The 11,113-nt window shown below is 37.3% G+C and overlaps 1 long non-coding RNA gene across 1 annotated transcript in view; it reads right to left on the bottom strand.

The window, feature by feature from the left end:
• Positions 1–2,079: 2,079 nt before the first annotated feature.
• The window catches only part of LOC127474706 (uncharacterized), a 460,005-nt gene continuing 450,971 nt past the window's right edge, over positions 2,080–11,113 (bottom strand). Inside the window, exons 2-3 of the long non-coding RNA XR_007905963.1 lie at positions 7,496–7,563; positions 2,080–2,134 (exon numbers count right to left, since the gene is read on the bottom strand). This is a non-coding gene — a long non-coding RNA (uncharacterized LOC127474706). The remainder of the gene's footprint in view (positions 2,135–7,495; positions 7,564–11,113) is intronic.

The following is an 11,113-nucleotide window of genomic DNA, read 5'->3' as shown; positions in this document are numbered from 1 at the left end:
AATTCACATCAGCTAGCTCTAATGAGATATGACAATGAAAAATGAGTGTCTTTGTTCAGATGGGAACTCCCTTCGTCTTTTAACCTCACTGCAGTTCCATATTGAATAATTTAAAGCAATCCCAGTCCTGTGTCCCAAGTTTTTCCTTCCTTTTATATAGAAATAAAGTTTTTCTTCCAGTAAGACAAACTCCATAATTAAAAATAAAATTGATGACTTTTTTTTTCTCAAATTATTGTAGAGCCATAGAATCAATTAGGTTGGAAAAGACTTCTAAAATCATTGAGTCCAACTGTTAACCGAGCACTGGCAAGTCCACTGCTAAAACAGGTCCTCAAGTGCCATATCCACATGTCTTTTAAATACCTCCAGGGATGGTGACTCACCACTGCCCTGGCCATCCTGTTCCAATGTTTGATAACCCTTCCCTGGTGCAACTCAAGGCCATTTCCTCCTGTCCTGTCATAGCCTGGGAGGAGGCTGACCCGCACCAGGCTACAACCTCCTTTCAGGTAGTTGTAGTGAGGTCTCCCCTCAGTCTCCTTTTCTCCAGGCTAAACAACCCCAGGTCCCTCAGCCACTCCCCATATAACTTGTGCTCCAGCCCCTTCACCAGTTTCATTGCCCTTCTCTGGACAAGCTCCAGGTCCTCAATGTCTTTCTTGCTGTGAGGGGCCCAGAAATAAACACAGGATTTGAGATGCAGCCTAACGAGTACCAAGTACAGTGGGATGATCACTGTCCTGGTCCTTCTGGCCACACCATTCTTGGTATAGACCAGGATGCCATTTACCTTCCTGGCCACCTTGGCACACTGTTGGCTCTTGTTTAGATGTGGTTGACCAATACCTCCAGATTTCTTTCTGCCGGGAAGCTTTCCAGCCACTTTTCCGCAGTGTGTAGAGCTGCATGGGGTTATTGTGACCAAAGTGCAGGACCTGACCTTTGGCATTGGTAAATCTCATACAACTGGCCTCAACCAATCAACCCAGCCTGTCCAGATCCCTCTGCAGAGCCTTCCTGTCCTCCAGCAGTTCAACACTCCCACCCAACTTGGTGTTGTCTGCATATTGAAACTATTCTCATAGACAATAAATTAAGGATGACTTTTCAGTTGGCAATTTCATTACATCAGCTTCCTAAAGGTATAATGAAAATGTTCTGAAATGCAACAGTACTAAGAGCTCAGGAAATGTGATGCAATTAGCATCTATATTTATATTTATGTGTCATGAATGTAAGAAAGGTAACAAGTGGGATTTTGTACAGCTGTACTGGAAATTACTGAAACTTTTGCCAGGAAGTCAGAATAAAACTTGTGAAAATAGAGTAATTCACTACCCAAATGCAGACATAAAAATTAGAAGAACATCTTAAATAAATGGTTGAATATGTTTTGTATCTTAAATATAACACAAATAGCTGTGTGAAAGCAGATCAATTACATTTAAATTTAGACACACATATACACATATGTCTCTATATACCTAAAATATGTCTATACATCTTTGTGTGTATCTCTACATGCCTGTGTGTATATATGTAGTGATTTGTGCCCTTGGGCTACTGCTTTACAAATAAATGCAGAATGATTGAAAATAGCCTGCACAAATTGGAAAATGTACCACAGATTAAGAGCAAGCGAGCTGAAAATGTTTCCTTTTGTGGCAGTAGTAATGCTGATACAGCTGTGTCAATAAGGATGCAATTCTATTACATTTTATAGCTATAGCTAATATATTTTGTAGCTGGGTAGAGTTACAGAGCAATATTTAAAATTAGCACATCCACCTAGTATGATCATATTTTGATACTATTATACCTTGTGTGGACAAAATACATAAGCATTGTCATGAAATAGCATTCCTAGTTTCACTCAAAATTATTTGACTACAATTATCTTCTAAGAATACTCTCTAGGCAGAAATGTCTGGTAGTGAGCAATTGTTGCAAAATACATAACATTATTTACTCAGATAAGAGTACTTAGGTACTTTCACTTGAACTGCATGCTGGTTGAAGAAATATAAACAGAGGCTAATGAGCAATGGCAAAATGTGAATTTGCTGAAAGGCTTTTACTGGAAGAAATGAAATCTCTGTGATGTCTCTTCTTATTTCCAGTCTTCAATAATCTAAAAGAACAAAGAGCATATTAATGGAATTCAGTCATAATCAGTCTGATATTGCATGGAAAGGAATATTAAACACAGCTGAAGCAGAGATAAAATAAAGGGATGTGATGTTAGAAACCTGGTAGTCAGACATAAAAATAATGCAAGATAATATATATACAGTGGGATTGAAATAAGGTCACTGCTGAAGTAGGTTTCATCATGCTGGATACTACTAGAAGGTTTTGAGGCAACATGAAATGTGATACTAACCACCCAAAGGAAGCATTTAAACACAGGGATATGCTTTCCACAAAGAAGGGAAAGAACAATAGAAGAAAAACATACCAGTGTTGAACCTGTGCTCAAGATAGCACTTCAGAAACTGTCAGTTCAGCGTGATTCTGCAAATGCAGAATTAGACAATGAACAATATGTGTTGATTTTTTTTTCAACAACAGACAGAGCTCTGCTCATCTGCACAACTATTTTTCCACTGTTGCTCTGATCTATGAAGATTATGAGCTCTTCAGAACAGGGACTATATTTTTGCAGAAATTTCGAGTATAGCAAGGTTTCCAAGATGCTATCATATCATTACCATAGGTGTCAATAATTATGCTTCAATGTGATTTCTTCCTCATACATTATCACAGTATTACCTAATGATAGCCTTGACACTACAAATGCCCATAAAATGAACCTGTTGCTGATTTAACATACTTGATATTTTTTTAAATGCACATTGTATGAACCTCTAAATATTCATTTTTGATATTTGTACTTGTCACATAGCAAAAGCCTTTTTGCTTTTGAGTAGACTGGTAGTTTTTTTCATTGCAAAACAATTTCTGAGTATTCAAAAATTTTTCCTGTTTGACATTGGGTTTAAATAAAACCCTTTTGCAATTAAAATTATAGTGAGTAAAATAGAGAGAAAATGCAGGATGCTGGAGATCAGCCATCATCAGGACAATTATTTGGGCTATGGAAAAAAGAGTTTCAAGTTCCTCCCCTGCTAAGTTTGGAGATATTTATTCTGCAGGTATATCTCTTTACTGACTATTCTGAAATGGAAATCTTTCTTGTTAGAGATCTTCACAATTCCACAAATAGAAAAAAGACTAGCTATGTCTAAAGGGTAGTAAAAAAATGGTACCCTGCCAGGCTAAAGTTGAACTAGGTCAGGACTTCACAAGATTTTTTGCTCATGTTCGACTCCCACACATCCATTTTGGTTTCATTCATTGTTTGGCTTCCCCCCAACTGCTTTCTTGGACTCCTGTAGACACATGATGGATAACCTGGGACATCTAAACTGCTCCTTGATGTTTAATTTTGGACAACTAACAGCCTCTCTTACAACTCAGAATAGCAGCTTATTCATTGTGCTAAAATCTTTTCTAATGTAGCACTGATTTGGACTGTGATGTTCCTCAGAATTCTATCTTAGAAATATCTGAACTTTTCTTACTCAAGCTTCTGACAAAACTGGTGAATTTTTACCCAAATATATATTCAAATAATTAATTAGTGTAAAGAAACAAAGAAAAAAAACTCCTTCACACACAGTTCCAGTGGATAGAGCAAAGCAAATAAACTGGAGGTTTCTTCATAGCTTCTTTCTTTCTTCTCTGCCCCTATTTACTGAAACATCTGCAGTAGGAAAAATCATCCACTATAATTTAATAAGTGACATTTAAATATATGAGGTATTTCAACTGTCTAGTAAACACTCAGGGTTTTCGGCTGTTTTGTTTCCCACTGTAAGGCTAGAATGTCAGAGAAATGCTCTGATTTAAAGCTTTAACAGAAAATCATACAATTATATTAGATGGCACTTAAAAAATGTTAAACGCATTTTTCCCAATAGTCCAGGCTTCCATTTCTTCTATTTCCCCATATAAATTATCTTAATGCAACTTACAAAAAAGTAGAGGTCGCAATCCAGATCACAGCAAAAAGAACATCAGCCTGCAGCATTAGGCCTATAGGAACGACATATAGGCTGCTAAATGTTTCTGCATAAACAGTTTATGCAGTCTCTAGATTCAAACCATTTTTTTTTCCTTTTTTTGTTAGATGAAATCTTCTTAGTATTTATTCTCTGTAATCTGATATTTGGGGAAATATCTGAGTGATTTATTATGAGCTCCTTATGGATGACCCATAGTAATGCACAATGTCACAGTAGAGGGCAGGACAGAGTCTGCCAAGCAGCATGTCTGCGGGAGTCAGATCTGCCAGGGAGAAACATACAGTAAATGCACGTCAATGCGGCAAACATATTCTGAAAATAAAATGGAAACAAGTATATTACAAAACAACATGAATAGCTGGCTATAGCACTGGAATAGGACTAAAGACCTTTCTCTACCAAATGACATCTAACAAGTCATCTTTCTTTTTTTTTTTTTAATTTTTTTTTTTTTTTTTACTTCTATGGGAAAAAAAATACCATGAGACTTATAAACATAAGTAATTATAGGTAGCAAAAAAAGACAAATGTCAGTTCTATTGGAATAAATACATCTTGAAAATGCAGGAAGCTATCTTTGTCTTCTTCTGCACCATAATTCAAGGAACACATTTGGGCATCACACCTCAAGAAGAGTTTTGATCAACTAGATAAATTAATGTGAGCCCTGAGATTTGAAAAAGATATTAAGAAGATCGAAAGGATGGAATTACTTATTTGGAAAAGACTAATCAAGGATAAGATAATAACCTTCAGTCATGTAGACTGCTGCTATGAAAAGAAAGTGTTCCATGTCCTGATCCTGAACATAATAAGAAGTGTGAATGAGAATCTTCACAAAAAGAAATAAATTCTAGAACATTTCTAGGAAAGTTGGCAATAAAACTTGTTATGAAGAGGAATAGAGACAATATTACATATCCCAGACTGATTGAATTACAGTTCTTCCTCAAGATCTTATCCCTCATACAGATATTAGTTATCATTCTATCACCTTCCAAAAATGGGTTTATAGCATGCCCAACCCCAATTTGAGTCCTGGGCTACAGATCCCAGGATAACAGATGTCATCAAATCTAGCCTGGGATGTCTGTTTGAAAATATCTTATCAAAATGGCTTTAAACCATCTTCATCAAACCGAGGCATTATAATTTTTTTCATTCAGTGGTTCAAAGCATGTTCCACTCAGCTGCTTCTGATTCATCCTACATGGCCTGCCTTACCCCCACAGAACCCCAGAGGCCATTTTTCAAACATATCACTTTTCCTCTTTTCAGTCTTGACTGAAATCATAAAGCAGAATTGCACAGGTTCCCATCGGTAGGATCCTTATGACAGGAAGAAAAAGGGGTTTCTTAAGTTTGGATGAACCCAAGATTTTTAAATCTTTCTAGGGGAGATGAAAGTGTGAAAGGAGTCCAGAGTCACCAGCTTCAAAAGTAGAAATGCCCCTTAAAAAATAGCCTTGATGAAACAATTTCCAGGAGAAAACATTTTTTATTGATAAATTATCAAATCTCCTGAGATGTCTTACACAGCTATACATCTGGCAATCTTGCCTTTGGAGATACTTCTGATTAGATTATTATTTTACTTTTTTCCTTTAGTCTAACAGTGCTTTCATGCTCCTTTAGCGTAAATGATATATAAGCAGGTGGTCAGCAACGCAAGAAGCAAATAGAATCAGATAAAGTATTCAGAAATTAAAATTCAGAAATTTTCAAAATTCATGATTGACGCTGAAGAAGTTAATTCTATTTTCATAATTTTAGAGATTTTTTTTCCACTTCCTTCCTAAATAAAATAGAAATAAATTTAGATCTTCAATATCTGCACAGACCACAAGATGTTACTAGTTTAATTTTTTCAAGGAAAAGAAATAGTAATCCAGGAAACATTTGAGACTGAAAATACTTATCAATGCTCCCAGCAGAAAAAGGCAGAGACAAAGGAATTTTAAGATCAGAAGCAACCGTAAATCAGTGATCAGACAGGAGGGGTATGATGGACAGTTTGAGGTGAGCATGAGTAGAAGGAAGGGAAAGGCATTGCTTAAAATCCAGCCACCAGATTAAGAAGAGGAAGAAAGTGCTTTTATTTTCTTTGAGTGAGTGTAGCATTTCTCTCAAGAGTGCTATAACTTCCTGAGGATATTGCAGAAGCTGCATACAACAACCTGATCATCAGGGAAGAAAATTTGTAATATGGCACCTCCACTCTACATTGTCATAACAACAAATAGGATTTATCAATTTGAATATAAGATGCAATTTTATAAGACTGTTAATCATGTGGAATTTCTACAAGGGACCATTTTGTTTGAATCCTTGAGTGTTTCTTATACTTAAATTACACTGTGGTTTAAATTAAGCAGAAAAACTTTCTGCTACTTCTTTTATACCATACGAGGATGTAAAAGACTTTCAGAAAACTTCCCAGTTTTGGTTTCCAGCTATCAGGAGATGAAAAACCTGTCAGTAGCATTGATAGTTTTTCTTCCATAATTGATGAACACAAACAACTTATTTCCAATGTGAGTATCTAGTTTCAATTTCCAACTACTGGTTCTTGTTACAATGTCTTGCACTAGATAAAAGAACTCTGTAGTACTTAATGTATTTTTTTCTGTGAAGATACTTACACATTGTAATCAAATCACCTCACAATCTTCTTTTTGATATGTTCTATATTTCACTTTAAGGTACTTTCTCCAATGGTTTCATGATTTTTGCTAATCTTTTTTTCATTAACTTTCCCCAACTTTTATCCTTTTTTTAAAAATATCTAAAGACCAGAATTATAGAGAATATCCTGATAGTACTCCCCACAATGGTAAAATCAACTACAGGCTCTAATTAAATTTTCTGTTCCTCCTTCAAGAAGCAGATTATTTCTTATTGCTATAACATTGTTCTGAAAGCTGGTTATCTTGCCACTAGGACTCAGATCTTTTGAATCTCTTCTTTTTAGGAAAAAAATCTTATTCTGCAAACTCCAATATTAAATTAATAGTTTTCTATCTGGCTGCATTAGAAATAGTTCATTTGAATACAACTGGTTTATCAAGCTATTCAGATTACTTTATGGCACCTACATTCTCATTATTATTTACCATTGTGATAAATTTTGTACCTCTCATATTTTATTACTGGTGATTACATAATTAGTTCCTTATTATGTGTCACTGGACAGTGTCCTGTTCCCTGGGGAACTTCATTCTCCTGTGTAGTAAAGACTAACCACTGATGCCTTATTTTTAAGTCAGTTAACTGGTTATTAATCCAGTCAGCATAGTATACTCTATGATACCATACTGTGTCTACTACATGTATTTATTAAACAGTGAAAATTAATGGCCTGGAAATTTTAAAAGTGCTTTCAACTTCAAATTGCTCTAGCCTACCTTCAGCAATGACTGGTCTCTTCATTAAGGAGACATCAGAAATCATGCTTACGTGGAGTCCTTCTGCACTAGAAGATAATCTATCATTACAACTCCATAATACCTTGTTTTCAGCCAAACAAAGTTGACACTAACAGCATAGAGTACAACTGACATTCCAGCTTTTCTGCTTTTCCCTTCATGGAATGAAAACAACTGCTAAGAAAATATTCTACCTAAAATTTTTTCCAGTGTCTTGAAAATCTGGAATTGTCTCTGCATTTTGATGTAATATTCCTTTTATCTATTCCAACAAATTATTATCAGCAATTTTCTAAACCACCTTGCAATTCTTATCAGTCTTGCAATTATATCTCCTCTAGTTTGTATTGAGGGAGACAATATACAATGACCAATGTACCAAAGAGCTCCTCTGTCTCTCAGCAACAAGGATCTGACCCCATCTTCAAATTCTTTTGGATTAACTGTACTTTTTCAAGTGATAGTGTGTAGTATAAGAAATATCACCTGCCAATATAACCCCTCGGAAATGCATCACCCTTCAACTTAATGAGTGAAAGAAGCACTAAGAAAAAAAGGGGACTGAACAGAAAATTCAGAAAATTGAAAATCTGTTCCTACACCTAAATGTAAAAGTAATAATTTAAAAAATCTTTTAGGAATATTCTAGCTGCAGTCATTGCAATTAATGATTTTTCAGACTGCCATCATATTTATTTGTACTGGCGTATTGGGTCTGGCTGAGATGGTGTTCATTTCCCCATTTCCCCATTAATAGCCCCTGCTGTGCTTTGCATTGGTAGCTAGAAGGTGTTGATAACACATCGGTGTTTTTGCTACTGCTCAGCACAGCATCAGCACTGTAACATTCCTCCCTCAATCGAGGGCAAGATCCTAGGAAGGGACCCAAGTAGGCCAAAGGTGACCCAAACTGACCAAAGGGATATTCCAGACCATATGACGTCAGCTCAGATATAAAAGCTAAGGTAAGGAGCAGGAAGCAGAGGGTATTCATTGTCTCCAATGGCTGCCTGCTGAGGAACCGTCACGTGTGCTGAAGCCTCGCTTCTTGGGAGTGGCCGACCATCGCTGTTGATGGGAAGCAGAGAATAAAATGTTATTTTTTGCTTTTCTTTTGCATGGGCAAGAGTTTGTTTTGCTTCTGCTTTAAATAAACTGCCTTATCCCAACCCACGAGTTGTTTTCCATCATACTCTCTCCCCTGTCTGGCTGGGAAGGGGAGTGATAGAGCAGCTGGGTGGGCACCTGGCATCCAGACAAGGTTAACCAACCACAACTACTTGTTTGGAGGCTGCAGAGTCTGTTTCTTTTATAAAAGCTGTTCTTGACAGCTTTTATATATCTTTTGTATATCTTCTAATTCAATTCTATAATTTGTTTTGTTCTGTTTAACTCTTACTGTAAAAACTGCTCAAAAAACTGCTTCCATTTCACAAGGAACCAGAATTATTTCACATGTGGATACATATTCAGTTTGTAAAGTGTTATAGTGATACTGGCTCTGCTGTTGGTTGACATTTTCCTAGTTTCTTTCCTGCTCCATCTTACTTTCAGAAGGTTTTCTTCTTTCATACTTATAGTAGCTAAACACTTCTCTTTATTCATTTAATGAAGAAAACATTCACTGACTGCCATATATGGGAAGGTTATAGAAGTTTTGTGTTGGTCTATGTCTTCATAGCAAGAAAAGATAGCAGCCTTTCCTAGAAGACTATGTCACTGCCTTAGCAGAGATCTTTCATCTCCTTTCTCATAGGGTAAGTAAAAAAAATCTTAGTAGACTTCATGGGGGTCCTGAGCTCTAAAGTATATAACTATGTATAATTATCAATAGGTTGAATAAATTGTCACTGCTGGTTTTATGTAGAATCACAGAATATTCTGAGTTGGAAAGGACACACAAGGACGATCGAGTACAACTCCTAGGTGAATGGTCCATACAGGGGATTGAAACAATGACCTTGGCATTATTAGCACCAAGTTTTAACCAACTGAGCCAACCTCAAGGTCTGTATAGTGTACTTAAATGTTCACGTAAAATTACATTAATCTTCTGATTTTCATACTAATGAGTGAGATAACATTTTCCAATCTTCATTTACATTTCCTATTTTCAAATCAATTTTAAGTAGACACTTGAAAAGATAATATATAATTATTATTATTATTATTGTATTTTATTTTATTTCAATTATTAAACTAGTCTTATGTCTTCTATTTCCGATTCTGCCCCCCCACTGAGGAGGGAGGTAGGAGAGTGATTGTGTGGCATTTATTTGATGGTAGGGTTTAAAGCATGATAGTAGATAGAAAGAAAGCAAGAAAAAGAAGGAAGTCACTTCTTGTCAACCAATGCTTGATAATCCTGTCCATGAAGAAATTTTTCCTAATATCCAGTCTAAACTTCTCCTGGCACAACTTGAGGCCATTTTCTCTTGTCCTGTCTCCTGTTACTTGGAAGAAGAGGCCAACCACCACCTCATTACAAGTGTCAGGTAGCTGTAGAGAGGGATATTGGCCCCCCAAGGTTCTTTTTATCCAGGCTAAACGACTTCAGTTCCCGTGGCTGCTCCTTGAAGGACTAGTACTCTAAAACCTTCACCGGCTTCATTGCCCTTCTCTGGACACATTCCAGCACCTCAATGTCCTTCTTGAAATGAGGGGCCCAGAGCTGGACACAGGACTCGAGGTATGGCTCCACCAGTCCTGAATATAGAGGTAGGATCATTTCCCTCATACTTCTGGACGTACTATTTTTGATACAGGCCTGGATACCATTTGCCTTCTTGGCTACTTGGGCACACTGCTGGATCATTTTCAGCTGCTGTCGACCAGCACCCTCTGGTCATTTTCCACTGGGCAGCTTTTCATCCACTCTTCCCCATGCCTGTAGCACTGCATGGAGTTGTTGTGACCCAGGTACACTTCACCCTGTTGAATCTCAAACAGTTGGAAATAGTGCCAAAGCCACTTGATACTAATATGGAGAAGGAGATAGTCAACAAAGTCAAGGGTTTTCAGACACTTAAGATCAGCAACTTAGGCAAAGAATAGGCAAAGAATACAGAGATAATTAATAAAAGCTTGCAGTTATACATGCATTGCCATACCAAAGCATCATCATTCGCTTGACAGAAGGCCATAAGTGTGAGGGGAGTGAGGAGGAGTGAGGGGAGATGCAGGGGGTGAGAGCTGTCTGTACAGGGGGGTTCCTGAGTCCAGGAGCACCCAAGGAGCAGACCCACAACCTGGAAGCCCTCAGCAGCCAATCAGGAGAGGAGGGGGAAGTGCTGGGAGTGACCAAAGGACATTTGAATTGTTCCAGGGAGCATGAGCAACCCAGAATAGGGCAGACAGGAGTGGGCAAATAGGGGTGTGGCATGTAGTGAGGGTATGGCACATAGTGAGGGTGTGGCACAGCAGTTTTCATGGAAGTTCATGCAGGCAGAACGAACAGGAAGGGCTCTTCTCTGACCATCTGGGAGCAGTTAACAGAGGCAGCAGAGTCAGTAGCTGGTAAGAAAGAGCAAAGAGATTATTTCAGTCCAAGTCTTCTTAACATACTAGCTTAAGCTTCCACAGTTGTGGTGTCTATAT

The sequence above is a fragment of the Manacus candei genome, unplaced genomic scaffold (genome assembly GCF_025592945.1).
Source record: "Manacus candei isolate 608988 ecotype Guabito, Panama unplaced genomic scaffold, ASM2559294v1 h1tg000043l, whole genome shotgun sequence".
Classification (NCBI taxonomy): domain Eukaryota; kingdom Metazoa; phylum Chordata; class Aves; order Passeriformes; family Pipridae; genus Manacus; species Manacus candei.
Note: the sequence above shows the minus strand (reverse complement) of the source record. Positions and strands in the feature narration are given on the sequence as shown.